We start from the raw sequence: 19057 nt of genomic DNA, 5'->3' as shown, positions 1-19057 counted from the left end.
TGGGTAGTTTTTATAACTGGAAGGAAATGCAGGCCACAGAGAAAGAAGGTAGTGGACCCAATATTATAAAATTTCCCGAGTTCCCTCCTCTTAGAGGGCAAAGGCTCCAACACTACATTTCATGCCATGAAATACTCTTATTGCTATTCCTCAGCTGCTGGGGAGTATCTTTCCTCCAAGCCCCTCCTGGGCTCAGTGCTATGAATACCACCTCCAGCACAGCAAGCTGAGGCAGGCAGCAGCCACAGATGGCATTTGTCTTGGAAAATGTTTAGTTATGTGAACATCAGCTTTCGCAATCTGATTCACAGCCTGAATAAAAGTTTTCAGGCTGGTATGCACCACATTGAACTTAAAATTGTAGCCTTTTATTTAATCTGAAGAGAGTCAAGTTACAAGGAACATAACAAATCTTTAGAATACTGCATACACTTGAATTTCCCCCCCTTTCTCCCCATTCCATGTTCCTTTCCAGCAGATATGAGATAGAGAGGTAATGAAGGAAAGCAAATATTTATGTATTGGTTGTTCCTCCAGGGCCACATGAAATTGATTGCTCCAATCAGCAGAAGAAGGAAAACACTCTCTGCTATCAATGGCTGAGTTAATCAGGAGTCTCAAAGGAAAAGTTTATTATAGAAGAGCAAAAACATTCAACTCCCATCCCTTCCTCCAAGGAAGCTTCAGCAATGAACCAAAGTTCTCCAGCTTTGCTTGTGCTTGTGTCTGTGACATCCAAGACCCTCCATGGCCTCACAAGGAAATTAACATATCTAGAGAACAGTTTTTGTGGTCTCACAGCACCTCACTTAACTCAGTTGATACCCTAAAATTAAGAAGAATTAGTTGAGACCACAGTTTATTGTAAGTAATTGTGTGAAAAAGACTGAAAAGTCTCTTTTAGTGCAGGCATGGGTTTGTGTCAGGAGTGCATAGCTCATCCTGAAAACATGCTACTTAAGTTTGATTGATTTTTTTACCCTCTGAGAAGCTCTTCTTTTTAAAATACAAGAAAAGTTTTTAATTTTCTTATATAACTTGGTTTCTATTTCTCTCAAATTTTGCATACATCCTGTTCAGGCCTGTGTAGTGGAAAAGAAGAAAGATTTGGTCATTTAAACAGGTGTCCAGCCTCTATGGGGTGCACAGGTTACACTGAGTTTAACAAATGGCCATGAAGTCACTGTAGTCACTGTGGATCAAAAGGGTTACAAATATGCTTTTCCTCTTAAAAAAAAAAAAAAGAAAAAGAAAAAAAAAAAAAAGAAAAAAGATAGCAGTGTCTTAGATTAAGGTTTGTTTTTAAGGAATTTAATTATTTTATTCTCTAACCACAAGCCAAATGTATCAGGATAGAACCAAGTTCCTTCTGTGTCCTTTTTGCAATGCCCCTATGATGTAGTGAGATGCTGATGATCCTGACAACACTAGCCAAAGGCTGATATCCATTTCCTTTTCTCCAAGGTGCCTAAGGCTTGGGTGAAGAACCAAGGAGGGATTGAATGGCTGGAGATGCTCACCTACAGCAATCCCTCCAGCACTGGTGCTGCAGAGACAATCCAGGGTAAGAGCAGTGGCTGCCAGCCAGGGCAACCTTCTCACATGTGCCTGAGCTCTTTGTGCAGTGAGGGGCAGGGGAGAAGGGAGTACATAAAGCTGGAGCTACATCTGTGTTGGGGAAATATGTAATGACCTCAGTTTAAGATGTAAGGGCTGACTAGAAGAGCTATTTAACACAGGCACTCTTCAGACACTGGTGCCTATCTTTGGGTTTAGTAGAGGTGGTGCACAATGGATTCCACCAGACAAGACTATCCCATGGATCTAAACAGAATTTTTTTTTTCAGAAGGTCAGGACGAGGCAAGAAGCACTTTTTACCCCACTGTACCACAGCTGAAACATCTTGCAGAGCTTCAGTGACCACCAGCACCCTGTGGCAGCCTCTGAGAGCAAGTTTCTCACTTGGGCTTCTGCTGCTGCTAAAAACGTAAGTTATTTATGAGGAGAAGGTAATGTACCCACATTTCAAACTGTAACGCAAGCCAGAAAACTCTCACAGTCTCATGTAACTGTGCCAGAAGCTAAAGAAGGCTCATACATAGGAGAAATCACACTTCTTTGTGCCTGAGAAGGACCAGAAGTAGTTGGTGGCTGTATCTGAAAATATTTGCATTTACTGTCTTTAAGATAAAACACTAAATATCTTATCATTTGGTGTTGGGGGTTTTTTTGTTTTGTTTTGTTTTGTTCTGTTTTGTTTTGGGTTTTTTTTGGTGGTTTTTGTTGGTTTTTTTTGTGGGGTTTTTTGGGTTTTTAGTTGTTGTTTTTGTTGGTTGATCAGAGATTTGTTTTGTTTTGCTTTGGTTTTTTTCCCCGAGGATTTTTTTACAGCCCTAGCAGACTGGAGACATGAGAAAGACAAAACCTGTAGAAAATTGTGCTGTATTATGAGATGAAAAATGATGTCTGTTAAGTCCTGAAATCAGTCAACACCACTCTGCAGCCATCACAGTAGGTGTCCCTTGCTAACAGCTCTAAGTAGGAGACAGAGAGTTCACTGGTCCTGTGTAAATGTACTGTGCTTCACCCAGGCATCAAGTGGAGAATAGTGCCAGCAGGACAGAACTAACCAAGCTGCATTCAACAAGGTGAGCACATCCTCACTAAGGTACATGAAGATTAGGTTAGCATTGGGAGAACATTTTTTCATGAAGTTGGAGCTTTGAACCTTATTCCCCTTTAAAAACTCAACTTTAAAATTCAGAATTCCACTTGCTTTATAGACAATAGAAAAACTTCATCTTAAGCTTTCTCTTCCACAGATGTATTTCTCTTTATTCCACTAGGACTAATGATCTCTGTCTTCTTCTAAGTCCTTTACCACTCTACTCCTTTTTTTTCAATTAGTCTCATTCATTAAAAAAATTAAATTAAACTCAGAGCAGTTGTCCTGTTCTCAGCTTTTTTGAGTCTGTCTTTCTTAACTTCACATTTGCTTCTTCTACCTCAGACATATAGAAGGGTTATTTATCCCATATGCTAAGTTTGTTTCACCTGTGCAGACACACAGCCAGTATCTTTACATCTTTTTGGAAAAATTTCATTATTTTAATAGCACCTATAAACTGAACCTCTTAAAATATAAGGGGGAAAAAAAAAAAGAGAAATATTTTCACAGAATAGTAGAATCACAGAGCCACCCAGGCTGGAAAAGACCCTGAAAGTACATCTGGCCCCATCTTTCATGAAAAAGGAAGCCTAGATCTTAATTCCTATAACACCTTAAGATTATAAAATAGTGAAAATAATGGGAATAATCTTGTAAATAGCCATTGAGAAGGCAAAGTGATTTTTGATGATCAAAACTGTCCTTTAGAGTCCTTCTGTAAATGATGATCAAAGATCTGATTGCATAGCACACTAAATGAACCATCAGTCACCATCTCTTCTTGAAGGAACATTTGTCTTGTGTTTCTAAACTACTTGTTTCACACAGCACAAAATCCTCTGAGCAAGTTGTTGTAGTGGGGCTTGGTGTCCTGTACTTGGCTCTGCCTGTGCTTCCACGTGTGCTCAGTCAGAAATCCCTAATGCTGCTTTTTCTATTGCTGATCATCAGTATTCTTGAAGACAGAAAATAAAAGTGTAAATGTTTAAAACTTTATCAGTATCATTTCTTTCTTTGAGACCTGTCATTTTTCACTGTGTTTTTCTGTGATAATCACCTCTTTAAGACATTTTTTTCTATTGATTTTGTTTTTTGAGTAATTTCCTAATCAATCTCCCTTCATTTTCCTTTTCACATTGAACTCTTAATTATTTTGCCACTATTTTAGAAATTAGGAATTGCTGACCTCTAAAATATAGGTTAATGAAAGTTTATGGCTGGCCTAATAAAATTACCAATTTTGAGATGGAAATATTTTCATTTTTTTTAAAGAGCACTTTTGATCAAACCAGGCATTAATCCAACTCATGGCAATTCAATTTGTTTCAAACTAGGTTTTATCACAGTGGCATTTTTTTTCAGTGGGAATCAAATTTTAATTCATCAGAATGCATCAACCTGGTATTCTAGGTGACGTCTTACTGGAGCAACAACGTAAAGAACAAGATGTGTTCCTGAGGATGCATATTTGTGCTTGCTGCCATCAGAGATGGTTTTCCAGCCTCTGGAACTGAGAGAGCAGCCAGAATGAGGGACAAGACTGACAGCCAACTTTTTCTTTTTCTGTTGGGACAACAGAAGCAGAACCTTCTGCCACAAGGCATTTCCCGTCTGATTTGAAGGTGAAAGATTTGCCTAGGACTCAGGTGGGCTGAATAAAGTTATAAGCTTAGGTCTCTCACTTCCATGCTCTGAGAATCACCTTAATGGTTAGTAGCATACTACAGAACCTAGGAGGGAATAAAGAATCTGTACAAGAGAGACTAGAGATCAAGCATTTTTCATGGAAAATGTCAGTGGTGTTATATCTTCAGGTTCTCTGGGTTGAACAGAGGTTTGTGCTTCTAATAAGGCTTCCCTGTATTTTATCTGTTCCTGCTGTTATGGTGGCAAACATTTTTCCTCAAAAATCAAACAGAAAAGACATCCTTGTGACTGTTAACTTGTTATGAAGAGTACAAATTATTGGCAGGATTTTCAAAAGCATTCTCTGTGAGTTGACCCATGACTTTGGAGGTAAAAAAATGCTTCCATCCCTGCCCCCCATTGACTTCAGTGAAGCTGCTTAAAAATCCCTTACTCTTCAGCTGACTGTCATTATTCCATGGATCTGAAGGTAAACTTATCTCTCATTGTCTTACCAGACTGAGACCATTCTAACCGCGTTGTGGATCAACAATTTTCCCATCTTTTCCACAGACAAAATGATTCTGTTTTCTCTTTAGTTTCTCCATAAATCTTAAGATACTGTCAAAATGCAATGTGATTTATATTCATTGTGTTTCATGTATGTCTCCCAAAGGTGCCAAAACAATAAACCCTGGATAATAGATAAGTTATTGCTGATAACTCAACCAAGAAATATATGACAACTGTGATAGCATGGTTTGTTCTTAGCAATTATTTGTATTCTCTGAGAGATGGAAACTGTTGCAGAGCCTGGGAGCACAAAGCCTCTAATCCAGCTGTTAGGAAGGGAAGATGGATTCACTGAACTGCTGGGCCACAGAGATTGCTTATCTCTTTATCATTACTCTGGGGCAAAGGCAATTATTTCTGTTGAGCCTGGGCACAGGTTTCTCTCTGAAGGAACCACAGATTGAAAGCATTTGATTTCTCAAGAGAGAAATAATTTATCCTATTCATAAGCAAATAAGTAGGTTAGTAATTATTTTGAGAAAAGCCTATATGAAACAGATGGCAAAAAGGTGAAGAGCTGGAACCTTGAGTGACCACTGAACAGCAGGACAAGGGCACTGGTGTCTGCAGCCTCATGCCCTTCCCCCCCATGCAAGGTCAATCAGGAAAACACAGCTTCACTCAGGAAGGTGCAGGAGCCAGGACTGTGTGGAACATGGGCTGGTGGGAGAGCCACTCTCTCAGTGAGGCTGTCAGTGGAGCAGGAGGACAACAAAGGGGGTGACAACACATGGACCTGTGGTGTAAGCCCTGCTCAGGGCTGGGGAACATTGCCAGGTCTGCCTGGCATGCACTCAAACCAGGGGTATCCCTGTGAGGGCATGAGACACAAATTCAAAACACAACGGGGTTATTTCATTAGGAGTATGTTTGTAATAGCACAAAGGCTTCCTTGTCATAAGCATGTGCAGTAAATGCTTTCCAGCAACCAGCAAAGTAACCACAGATGCAAAAACCTCAAGGAATGAAAGGCACTGGGATCCCTCCCAGCAGCATAATGTTACAGACAATATTCAAAAAAAACACATCTGAGTTTAAAAATAAAGCAAATAAACAAGTAAGCATGTCACACTCCACCACTCCTCCGTACGTAATGTCTTACTGAGAAATGAACTTTCAGCAGAGCTGATTGAGATTGAAATGTAGGTTAAAGTTCACCACTACCAGAAATGTAGGTCAAAGTTCACCACCATTTTTTTGGAGACCAATGTACCAGCTTACACGTCATCTCACCTGAGCTCCTTTGACAACCAGAGGAAAGGCCATCCACAACAAATCCAAGTCACCTTCTGGAGGAGACTGTTCCACAGCTGAGATAGCTGTGAACCACTGGAATACTCTGACATTCCTCAGTAAATTGAGAGGGGAATAGCCAGAACAGGTCCAGTGCTCTTCTGTAGAGCCTGCTCTGGGACCTTAGACTACAAGGTCCTGTTGTGCCCCTCTCTCTATTTAGCAAGCAGACTTCCTAGCTAGAACAGCCTTGGGTACACTTACCAGGGTTTGCAGGTATTGGCAATTACAGTGACAGAGTAAAGTTCCATGATTCCACTGTGGCCCATGATGCTGTTCAGGCCACCAAGCAGGGACTTGTTTGCCTTTACAGCCCAGCTGGCTTCTGAACAAAGTGATCCTGAGTTTGAATGAATCCTGTCATGAGAACTAAATCTCCAGAGTATTTTTTGTGCAGAACAGTATGACTCCTTTGGTAGCTGTCCGTTTTTGTATTAGTTTCTGTAATCCCAAGCAAGTTTGGCGGAAGAAAGGGAGGAATTTTTAGTAGAGTTCCTTCAGTTTGGAACATACTGTGCCCTCTTCCTGTTGTCCCCCTCAGCAGCCTGTTTCAGGAAGGCACTGACAGCCCCCGGAACCTGTGGTGCCCATGCCCTGATGCTCCTGCTCTCCCATGCCAAGCACAGATGGCACCCTGTTCCTCCAAGTCAGCAGCTGCTTCCCACATGGCTAATTCCTAGAAATACCAACAGCAGCAGCTTGAAAAGTAAATTGAATTAAATGCAGCTTTTCTGACTCTCAAAAGTGAGTTTGAAATAAGAGGAATGCTGCTTGCTTATGGAGTAACTGATGTTTATTTACTTACAGTCGTTAAATAGGAAAAAAAAAATCAACAGGAATCTTGTTTCTTAGCCAATAATACTGTAACAGGTCATAACTTAGATACTTTAAAATGTGACCAAGAACACACTGCCTGCACCCCCCTTTATTTACTGTGTTTTGAGTAAACAAATCTCCCCCTGGTCATGGGGCCTTGTGGAGGGGCAAGCACAAACTTTATGTTCAGATGAAAACCTGCAACATTTAAGTAGCTCAGAATGTTTCACTGAAAATAGAAAGTTGTGCCTCAGCATGGCTAGAGCAGACATATTTATCTGTTTCCACAGGTCATGATGATTGCATTTCTCAGTCACTATGAAGATGGAAATGTCTGTCTGCAGACTTCAGCAATGACCACCGCAGCTGGAAGTTTAGGGTTCAAACTCCCAGCTGCAGTCTGAAGGAGACACACGATGTCGTTCCCGGGCAATGCAATTCTCGAAGGCAGTCCCTAGATGTCACTGAACACCACGGCTGGTTTAAATATAAACCAAGACATGTTACAGCAGGCAAGTCCTCATGCTAAAAACATGGTGTATTTCTGCTAGCTAGAAAATTATGACTTTCAAAAATATCTTTATATATTCAGTCCTTCAATTTCAGTGGTGAAATTATTCCATAGTCAAAATTAGGAAACTCGGAGAATAATGAGCTGCTCAGGCACCAGTGCTAGGTTTGCTCCTGAGCTCCATCAGACCTGCCAGGTGGTTGGTGTCCCCTTTGGAGGTGACTTAGGGCCCATACAGCAGCTTCTCCACTAACAGGGAAAACTCCTGTTTCTTTAGTCCTTCTGAAAATTCCTCTTTTTCTCTTTCCTGTACGAAATTACTTTTCCATGGAAACTTGCCTACCTCACGCCCTTCTTTACTTTCTCAAAGGCACTCAGTCCTGTAAGAGTCCATAGGGCTGGGCACAAGGTGCAGCAGCAGCCAGGACCACAAGCCCAGCAGCTGTGCTCAGTTTTAAATCCTGTCTGAGTTTTGTCTAAGTTTCTTGGGGTGATGACTGTGGGAGCTGGTCTGTTCTTACCTTCTGAAACCAGTCCAGGTGAGATCAACACAACCTCTCCAGTGCCATGGCTGCCTGATGATATCCCCACTATAATAGAGCATTCCCTGTGAAGGCTGGCTGGGAGAGCTGGGGTTGTTTGCCTGGAGAAGGGGAGGCTCCAGGGAGATCTTCGAGCACCTACCAGTACCTAAAGAGGGCCTACAAGAAAGCAGAGCACTGCTCCTCACAGCAAGATCTTCAGCTAAGAAACTGCCTTTGCCAAACAGAAGGCCTGTGGGGAAGATTTTCAAAGGTAGATGTGACAGGTCATATTTTTGATCATCTGCCTTTATAGGGCAATACCATAAACTGTGCTATATAAAAACTGGTATCATCTACACACTGGTGTCTAGTATTTCCTTGGACTCCCTAAACAGCCCTAAAAGGAGTGATCTGTTATTGGCATGGACTGTGTTAGTCAACTTGCTTTTTTTTTTATAAAAATGAAAAATACTTGCAAACTTTGAAACCCTCCCAAATGGAAAAAAGGTTCATTATAAAAACAAAAGTGAGAACAAACTACGTTTAAAGTAAGAAAGAAAAGCAACAACAACAAAAAGATCTCATAGGGTTTTTACAGAAGGGAGGCTGTAAAGCAGAAACATGCTCCACCAGTAAATCCAGGTAGGTGTTGCTGTTGTTGCTACACCAGCACTGCCTTCTCTGCCAGAAAAACACCTGTGTCTCAAGATTTATTTTCAAGGTTAGGAAATCTGGGAACTTTCTGCAGAATACATTAAATCATACCTGAACTGTTACTGTCTTGACTACTTCAGTGATCTCTTCAGTCTACTGGAATGGCACAAGTTTGGCTCCCTTTTACCTTGTCTTCCTTATCCCTCACTGATAATTCAGCTATTGCTTATTTATTTATTTACTATTGCTTGTGCTTATTTAGCACTCCTGGAGCAAAATGCTTAGTTCTTCTCTGGCAAGTTTGAGTCTAGGTAGACAAAATTACAGCAATTTAATATAGTTCTTGAATTATTTGTGTATCAAATAAAACAACATAGTAGATGTCTGGGAAGAAGCAGGCATGAGGTGACCCATAGGAAATCAAAGCTACTCACTTCCATACATGTGGATTTACTGTAAACATCAACAGTGCAAGAGTATACACAAAGCAAGACTCTGGTCTGCAGCTCTTGTGCCATCATTACCTTTGGACGTTGTAATTAATAATAGTAATGATTTTTTATGCTGTAATAGAACTAAGAACTCAACCACAAAAGTGGACCCAGCTGCTCTATAAACAGAGGACAAAATGCCAGTTTCACCCACTAACCTTTGAAGCTTTCAAGGTGTCAGCCCCACAGCTGCATGTTCTGCTGCTGCTAACACTGGCAGGTCACCCACTTGTCGCTGGGGCAACACTCAGGAGGTGTCTAATGAGCAACAGTGAAAGTTTGAGGGTCTTTCTAGAGAATCCTGGTAAGGTGGGCTCTGCTGGCATTACAGGAGAAAGAAAGTGTTTAAAATACAAAGAGCAGATAATTAAGAATAGTTGAGTGAGGAAGGCTCTGGAAACATGTCACTAATGCATTAGAGATGACAACGTTGCAGTTACTGAGAGATAGTGGGAACCTGAATGAAAAACTTGTCTGTCTGGATGGACAGAAAAGATCTACCTAAACAGATGCAAACAGACTCACAAGAATTTAGGGACAAGCTCAGTAGGAATATATGGATCCCAAGTAGTCAAAGAAAACCGATGTTATGGGCCTGAGGGATAGGGGAAGCTGAGTTCCCAATCACTAAGGGAGAAGATGGTGGAATGCACATGCAGGGGAGTGTGTGGGTTGGGCTGTACTGATTTCAACATCTATATATTCCCAGGAGACATGAAAAGACCTGAGTTCTGAGTTTGGGCAGGCATGAAAGGCTCCGGAGCAGAGAAGTGAAATTCTCAAGTCTTAAACACACTTACATGCATCCAACAAAAAACACACACATTTATGTAATGAGGGAGATTACTGGAAATTGTTTGCATGTACACAGTTTAAAAATGGGATTATGTGAGAAGCCTGAGATGCACTCGCCAACTGGTGATTGTTGCCAGCTCCTGGAGAGTGGTTTGAGAAGATCACCAGGTATTTGCAGTTGTCACTCTGGCAACAGGTAGTCACAGACACCTGAACAGAGCTGGAGGGTTTCTTCTCCTCCCCAGAACTCCTCAGTCTTCTACTTACTAAAAAACCCTGTGTTTATTTTGAAGCACTGAACAAGTTCACACCTTGGTCTTTCATTCTGTCTTATATTGTTATCTCCTGCATATAATTCTGGACTAAATGATTCAAGTATTTTGTCCCAAAAGTTTTCCTGGTCGTACATTAAAAAAATTGTATTTCATATTTTAAATAAGCAGTACAATGAAAAAATAGAGACCCATGCAGCAGAGCTGTCACATTAAAAAACATACATAATATACTGATTAAAAATGTATGCAGTCAGTTATTGTATAGTTATTTAATGAAAGGAAAAAAAATAAATCTACAAAATCAAGGGCTATTTTAATAGGGTGTTTTTAGAACAGAAAACCTTGTCTCACTTAGGCAACTTTATAAGAATAATCACATGAGCACAGCTATGAAGTCAGCTACTTTTCATTAACTTGAACACCAATATAAAATTATTATAGTCTATGCAATGTAAGTGGAAATGATAAGGTAAATGAGCACAAAATGGGGGAAATTATAGCTCTTACCTATACAGCAAACAGACTGGTTTTCTGGCTGTTTGCTTACAGAAAGCCCCGTGTCATTTCTGCCTCTGACTTTCAGAGTTCCTGTGGCATTCATTTCCCATCATGCTAACAAAAGCTGCAATGGCAGAGGGTGCTTGCAGTGGTTGCCCATACAAGCCACCGTACTGCTCATGTTGCCTTATTTTAGCACAAACATTGTTTCCTACCTTACCTCAAAGTAACCACTTCACTTAAGCATGCTCAGAGTGAGGTGAAATACCACATACCCTGTGCTGTGGTGTGTGTGAAAACTCACCAAGGATGAGGAGGTACTGCTGGACAGGAGTAGTATTTCAGGGAGGAATTCTGACATTTCAGCTGAATAAAGAAAGAAGCACAACTCTGTGTTGTTACACTTTATGCCTCTCTTCTACCCTGTGTTAACAGATTCAATGAGCATTTTTCAAAAAGTAATTTCCAAATTTCTGTGGCTTTGGGAATAATGCTACCTGTGAACTAAGCATCTAACCCTGGGGACCTGTACCATCTGAAAAGTGTTTGTGTAAATCATGAAGACTAATTTCAGGTCCTCAACTGAAGCAGAAAAAAAACAGCTCTACAAATGGGGCAATGTGCAGCAGTCGAGAAAAAGCAGAACAGGGTCTTCAGCAGGTGACAGGATGAAACGCTGGTGTCTTGCTACTGCAGGAGAAGCAAACTCCTGTTTGAACAAAAGATTCACCTCCAAAGAATCCATTGTACATTAAGGCCCCATGTAGAATTTTGACTGTTGCACTTGGAGATATGCCTTCCACAGAGACGGTTGAGAGAAAAGCAATGAGAATGATGAAAATTAAGGAAACTTCTGCCCTGTGAAAAGAAAAATAGACTACTTGAGATAAGACAATGCAAAAAATTATTGTAAAGAAGTGTCATCATTAGGTCAAAGGAGGTGATTCTTTCCCTCTACTCCGCTCTTGTGAGACCCCACCTGGAGCACTGCATCCAGCTCTGGGGTCCCCAACACAGAAGATGATAGAATAATGTGGACCTGTTAGAAAAGGACCGGAGGAGATTCTCAAGGTCGATCACAGGGCTGGGGCACCTCTCCTGTACAGACAGGCTGAGACACTTGGGGTTGTTCAGCATGGAAAGGAGAAGACTCTGGGAAGACCTTAGAGCACCCTCCAGCATCAAAGGGTACTGGAGAGAGGGCACGAGAGAGCTGGAGAGGGACTTTTCACAAGGGCATGTAATGAATGGCTTCAAAGTGAATGAAGGCAGGTTTAGACTAGATATGGGAGAGAATTTTTTTCTGTGAGGGTGGTGAGGCACTTGAATAAGTTGCCCAGAGTAATTATGGATGCCCCATCCCTAGATGTGCACCAGGCCAGGCTGGATGGAGCTTTGAGCAAGCTGGTCTGCTGGAAGGTGTCCCTGACCATGGCAGAGGGGTTAGAGCTGGATGGACTTTAGGGCCTTCCAACACAAACCGTTATATGAGTTTACGACTCTTTAATGTGCTGAAGAGGTAGCAAGAAAAAAAATACATTTACCATTAGGAATTTCTTTTCTTAATCATCACAGTAGTGAAGGACTGATTGTGTGGGGGTTTGTGAAGCCTGCATGATTAGAAGTGGCTTGACAGAAATATCCATGGGGAGAGGTGGATAGACTGGACGACCTCCTCCAGTCCCTTGCAAGTCTAGTAATTATGATTCTGCAATTTAATGATGTCAAATAAATTTAAATTTAAAATGTTTTCACATTTCATTACAAATCTCCTAATAACTTGACACCACCTCTATAAAAAGAGAAAAATATTTTAGTCCAAAGGAAATTGATCTTACCTACAGTTTGCTTCTATCTATAGATAGAAGCTGCTATTCTTTTTAATTTGACATCCATATTAATAAGGCCTTACTAAATCCTCACTTTAAAACACTGTGCAAAAACTAGAGTGCCATATATAGTCCATAACTTTAAAAAAATTATCAAAACCCAACCAAGCCTCCACACCTTATCCTTTACAACTGTTACCTTTCCTCTTTTTTACCACCTGGGCCTAGCAGTGCTGCAGCTTCACAGCACATGAGACCCTGCATCTAAGGCTGGACTGCAAATCCTCAAACCTAAAGTGCCTTTTTATAGGCAAAGTCAGCCATGTCACTGTGAGACTGCAGATGATCTGGGATCAAAGACAGAGCAATGTAGTGCCTTTACACCTGATTGCTACACTGACAGATCAGATTTGTCTTTCAGTCCCAAATTCATCATGCAAAGGGCAACATCATAATAAAATTTTCATTAAGCAGCTTTATTTTTCCCATGTAACAAACTTCAAAGAAAAAGAGAATTTGGGGGGAAAATGTATGCTATAAGAAAAGAAATACAGGTCCAAATGAAAGGATACTATGGAGAACTGGGGCATTCCTTTGCAGAAGTATTAAATGCCTGCAGCTGAAAACCATTGCACAGCCTTCAAAATCAGGCCACTGTTATTTAAGCAAGAATGAGCCATTTTCCACATATCATTCATCAGCATGAATCTGTTAGAAACTTACCAAAGAGTAACTAGGTGCAGAGTTTGGCCTCAAATATTTCTTTTGCAGTATTTTTTCCTGCGTTTTGTTGAGAGGCTACTTCTCCCTTTGTGATATTAATGTTGACAAGAATCTGTGAGTCCCTAATTCCTAATGAGATTGAAGATGGCACAGATTAATTCGAAAGGAATTGCCTTGGGGCATTGCCAAGAATGATTGAATTTTTCTTTTTGGCTTTGGGGAGATGCTAACACCTTTTAGTTTCCCATTAGTGCATTTCATGGGGTGAGGCATCCTAAGAATTGCTCAGTTCCCATCAAGATCTCCAGAGGAAAACAGCTCAAGTCTTTATGACCTTTTGGGTAGAACATTCACACCAATCCCCTGAATTCATGTGATGGAAGACTGATTGCAGCAAATAATTAGATGACAAAGAATTTACAACTTGCTCAGAACCTGCAACCCTTTTTATTCCACACTATGCTTCAGCTAGAATGGATATATGACATATATTGTGCCCTGCAGATTTTATTTTTTTACTTTTTCTTTTTAACTTGTGCCAGGCAGACAATTCCCACTGACTTACCCCTGATCAGTTACATGTAAAATAAATGCCAGCTTAAAAACTTGCCTTTTTTTTTTTTAAGGGGTGTACTTTTTCGCTTTGCAAGCAAATGGAATGGTTCTTTCTTCCCCATAATTACAAATATCTTTGTTCCATACCATTTCATGCCTGTCAAACAGCAGGGAGTCTGCCTTGCAAACAATAAAAGGCAAGAAGAAAACCAAACTAAGACAAAAAACAAGGTTAGAAGAAAATAAAATATAGGCAATGTTTTTCCAGAGCATCCTCAAAACATGAGAATTAGCTAATGAATATAGGGCCATACAATAACCTAAATCCTGTCTTTCTCATCAGAATTGGCTTCAAGGAACAAATGATCTTCCATTCAGCTGTTTCATATTTCTACAGTTTCAAATAAGACAGATATTTAAATATGGAAATAAAGGGTTTTATACATTTACACACTAGAATTTTATTGCCTGCATGTATAGGAAATTCAGAGAGTACACATTTAAGGTTTATAACTATTGAAATGACACCAAAAGTGGCATTTAGACTTCTAATCTCCCTCTGCTAAAAATATATGTGTGATACAAAATCACAACTAAATTTCAAGTGTAACAAAGGTGGAAAACCCTGTGGCTTTGCAGCCTGATTTCAATCCATGATTTCATCTTGCAAGGCATGTGAGTACATGATTTTTTTTTCATGTTATTATTGGAAAAACACTTGTGGTTACTGCTTGTTTTAAAAATGTTTTTGGTAAGCCTAGTTAGCAAGAACTAGTTTCCCCGCCCTGAATATATACTATTCAAGACATGTCTGGTTTTTGTATTCAGTAGTCCCAACACCAAAAATCTAACAGGGAGCTTTCCTGTCACCCAAAAAGTATCTGTAAAATATCTGGTCAGTAGATACAAGAGAAGAGTTAGAAACCTAGACCCAAGAGAGGAGTTAGAGACACATCCTGTTGCAGAACTTCTTGAGATATTTTTCATCCTGCACCAGACACTGCAAAAGCTTTTCACAGTGAATTCATCATGTCTTGTTTACATTTAAAGCTGGTACTTTGGAGGCAAATTTTCTTTAACACATATCAAATAAGAAACATATGCTGCATACTGTATACCCTGAGCACAGTAATTACATTTTATGTCATTTAATGTTCCTGCTGAGCTCTACTCCTCTACTGTAATAATGCAGTACTCCAAGAATTTTGACCAAGGATGAACTGTGCTCATTCACCTGATTTTATATATTGCAGGCAGTAGGTTATGTACTAGTAGGTTATGTACAGTTCTAGTACTGTGGAGGGATCTCTGATAATCCAGACAAGATCTAGTGGTAGTGGATTACTTTTGGCCTAACTGTACTTAGAAAATCTGATGTTCAGTCAGTAGCTTTTTCCTAACCATTGTTTTGACATGTGCAATACATTTTCTGCCATGTAATTCATGTATCCAGTATGAGATAAGAAGTTTCATATAAGTTAGTACTGATCTGGTAGAAGTTTCTACTACTCAGTCAGTCAGGCCAGCTTGGGTTCTGTCCAAAAGTTTTCTTTTTGGGTTTCTCTCAGCTCCAAAATTTCAAGTCAAGTCATCCACCAAAAATAACATGTTCAATTTAACTAGTGGACTTTTATTAATCAGGAGCTTGTGGAAGTTTGTTTGTTTGCTTTCTGCTATTTTTAGTTTGTTTTGGTCATATTTTCTGTTTTTCCTCTTAAGGCATGAGTCTTAAAAATTTCTGGGTTTTAATAAGTGTTGAGTTGATTTGTTATGGTTTTTTATTTTCATAACCCTATGACTTCCATAGCTGAGGTTTAAGAAAGCTATTATATATCAAGAAAGCAAAGAGTTGTTACCTCTTTAACTGTATGTACAAATGGGGAGATAAGCTTGCCATTGATACTGACTTCACAATCCTTCTATAACCATATTCCAACTTGTCACCATACCTTATTTCCAGGTCAATTATTCAGTATGGTCAATCACCTGTAAAAGCCATATTTATTATGGGGGTAATTTGTAGCCCATCCTTGTATTCCTGGGAGTCAACAGATGAGATCCACTTTCAGATGAAATAATTGGCAAATTAACAGTAATTGGCAAAATTCACCAATTTGCAACTTTGAAAAATAAAGGTTTTGTCTACTCCTCTTTTCTTACTGCCAATCAATACAGAGTTTTACTACTTGTATTTCCCTAGACACTCTTTGACTGTACTTTTCTTTAGATTTTAAGGCCAAAAAGGAGCCATTATGATGCCCCTACATACCATGGACCATTTTTTCCAGTGCTAATAGTTTTGGTCAGCCTGTGGCAATATTTCTCACTTGGTAAGATCTGATTCAGAATGGCCCACAGAAGATAAATGAGAGGTTGTATAAAGGATTTTAAATTGTGTTTGAAAAACCTATTATTACTAATACCAAAGAGAAAATATTGACAAAAATCTCACCCAAACTACATGTTGATTTTATAGTCTTGTGATTAGCATCAGTGACCAAATTTTTAATTTCTATAATGAACATAAGAAGATTAGGTCTGTTTAAATTTGAATAGTCAAACAATAAAACTCCCACAAACACTCTAAAGCTTAATCTGAAAAGATCAAGGAATGTTTATGCAAGCCTATGTGTTTTAGCAAGGCTTAGACACTTCCTGTGCAAGTATGTCTCTGGGGGATCGGCTGTCTGTCTCTGCCCCCAGACACGCTTAGGATGGTTCTTGCACGCTGGGCTTCAAAGGATGAGACTGGACGCCAGGTTTTTTCGGTCTTCAGTTTGTTTATTATCTCTTATCTAAAAAGTCCTTTTCCCTGCCTGAAGGATCTGACCAACACGGCAGCCAAAGGCACTCTGCCCACCCCTAAGGCGGCCGCATCTTTTATAACAAAAACTACGTATATCATATTTACATTTTTTCCCCAATACCTATTATCTTCGTCACTAAGTACACCCTCATCCCAGACCAATCTACAAGTGCCAACACCACCCCAGAAGATGGAAGACAGGAAGAAGAAGGAAAAGCCTGGTGGCACACCCTGATTCCTCCATCTTGTCTCTACCACCCCCCTGTACCGAAACCCCAAAATTTGTAATTCACCCTATAATAATATCTTCCCTTCACCATTTACACCTGAGTGGTTCTCGCATGTTCCATTTCCTCATACATCGGTGGCACATCTCTAGATGGATCAAAATCAAGCCACCAAGTGCTTTTGGCAACATTCCAGGGCTCCCGAGCCCCCCAAGGGTTCTCTCGGTAGCTCTGGACATCAGGAGTGATGTGCTGAGCTCCCACATATGTCCATTAATACTAAGCTTTTAGAATGTGCAGATTACACCTTCATTGCAGAGTTTGAAAATAGAAAAGGACTAAAATGTGATTTTAAGGATCTCCTAAGTGCAAAGTTGCATTTTGATGCTCTCAGTTAGCTCAATAGCATTCTTCACTGACTAGGCATGAGGATGCTCTGACCCATTTCTGCTGGTTCCCAGTTTTGGTATTCACAGATGCCTCTGCTCAGTTTTTATCTTACTGTAGAAAAGCCTCTTTTGCAACACTACTTCTGTAATTCCCCAGAGTTTAGTTTTGTCCCTTCTCAAATATCTTCATAAAAATACTGTTAAGAAAAAACAATTGCCCTTTGATGGCTAAGTTCAGTATAAAGTCTGAACTGAAACCATATTTTTGCAACTACATTTTTAAAAATGAGACTCATCTGTTCATAATGGTACTGCAGATAGAACTTTCACTATTGCAGTGGTAAAAAAGGCTGTTATGGGATAATACTTATAAATATTCTCCAGATAAATTAAAGATTAACTTCTCTGTGTGGGGCTCTGTAGAATACAGATAAATGAAGTAATAAGAATGAACTGAACCTGAAGCACACTCCAGCTTGCCTGATATAGAAAAAACACTACAGATCAAAGGAAGGGGAATCAATAGGATTAGTTTCAAGAACACTGCAGCGTGTTTCTGATAATCCTCTCAAATAAATTGTTAGTTTTTCAACGCTTTTCAACCAGAATTTGCCCCCCATTTTGTGCCATTAGCCATGCTGATCCAGTGCTGCTTGCCTTATTTGCAGGAGTACCCTACATATCTCTTTTAAATGATGCCCAAATGGATTATCTGAACAATTTCCTATTGAAGGCAGTGAGTAACCACTGAGTGCTGAGGTAATATAATTTCAATGAATCAGTTCCATCTGAAATGTCAGATAATGGTCAAACTAGATAATGGAAATGGAATCCAGCCATATCCCTTTGTGAAATGGCAGTTTAATGTGAAATAAAAGCCATTCATCCTTTCTACTCCCTAAATCATATCAGTTGAAACAAAGCAGAAATTGTCAATGCTGAAATTGGGGTGAAGGTGTAGATTTGGGGAAGTAGGTAGGTGACAGCAAGTAGGGTGGTGTGATATCTTATCCCTGAAGGGAATATGGATTGGTTCTCTCACTGATGTAGAATATGGGGACTGTTCAGCAGTCTGGAAAGTATTGGTCCCCATATTTATTTAGTAGTTTATTGGTTTTAACAATGGACAATGAATAAAAGTTTCAACCTCTGGCCTCCCTTTTTTGCCTTTTGGAGGGGAGGGCAAATAAGCAGGATCAAACCCACATCTCTGACCTCCAGAGGGAGTTCCCTAAGTGTCTGGTTATGGAGTGAAAGACAGACCTGAAGATGCTTTCTTCTCTTTCCAGTGATGAGCACAAATTCCACAGGAGAGACGAGAGAGCTAGCAGAAGTCTCCCTAACCTAGGGCTGTGGTTCGGACACAGCTTGGGAAGTTGTGGCTGCTGATGTGAGCCATTTCAGGTGCTGGAAAACATTAATGGTCTCCTCTTTGAGGGAAGCACCCAGGTCATAAACTGCAACAGAAAATGAGGTTATGACAAAAAAATTTGTGAGCCACCAAATGATAATAATAAGACACATAACCTCTCATCTTCATCTAAGTATCTGCCTAGGGGCCTAACTCTCTTGGTTTGGGGCCTGCCAAAGAAATTATATAGGAGAATATCTGCACTGGGAGATAGTCCAAAGACAGATGCAGAGCTGCAGAGATGGGACAGTTCAGGGCATTTGCAGAACTGAAGAGTAATGAGTCCTCTGGAGGCTGCAGGGTCATCTTGGGTGTCTTCAGGAATAGGGGGTTTTGAGTAGAGGGAAAGGATGAGAAGGAAGGAAGATTTGTGTTTCACATCTCGCAATTTA

The 19057-nt window shown here is 40.1% G+C and overlaps 1 long non-coding RNA gene across 4 annotated transcripts; it reads left to right on the top strand.

Annotated features, from left to right (window-relative positions):
* The first annotated feature begins 106 nt into the window (after nucleotides 1–106).
* On the top strand, nucleotides 107–15229 carry LOC132325457 (uncharacterized). Of its 4 annotated transcripts, XR_009485944.1 has the most exons (6): nucleotides 107–864; nucleotides 1465–1564; nucleotides 1848–2512; nucleotides 2593–2669; nucleotides 4080–4315; nucleotides 7268–15229. It is a non-coding gene; the product is annotated as an uncharacterized LOC132325457 (long non-coding RNA). The 4 variants fall into 4 exon arrangements; XR_009485945.1 differs by having other exon boundaries at nucleotides 1851–2649; XR_009485942.1 differs by having other exon boundaries at nucleotides 1848–2649.
* The last annotated feature ends 3828 nt before the right edge of the window (nucleotides 15230–19057 follow it).

This window comes from Haemorhous mexicanus, chromosome 3 (assembly GCF_027477595.1).
Source record: "Haemorhous mexicanus isolate bHaeMex1 chromosome 3, bHaeMex1.pri, whole genome shotgun sequence".
NCBI lineage: Eukaryota > Metazoa > Chordata > Aves > Passeriformes > Fringillidae > Haemorhous > Haemorhous mexicanus.
This window is presented reverse-complemented; position numbering and strand designations above follow the sequence as displayed.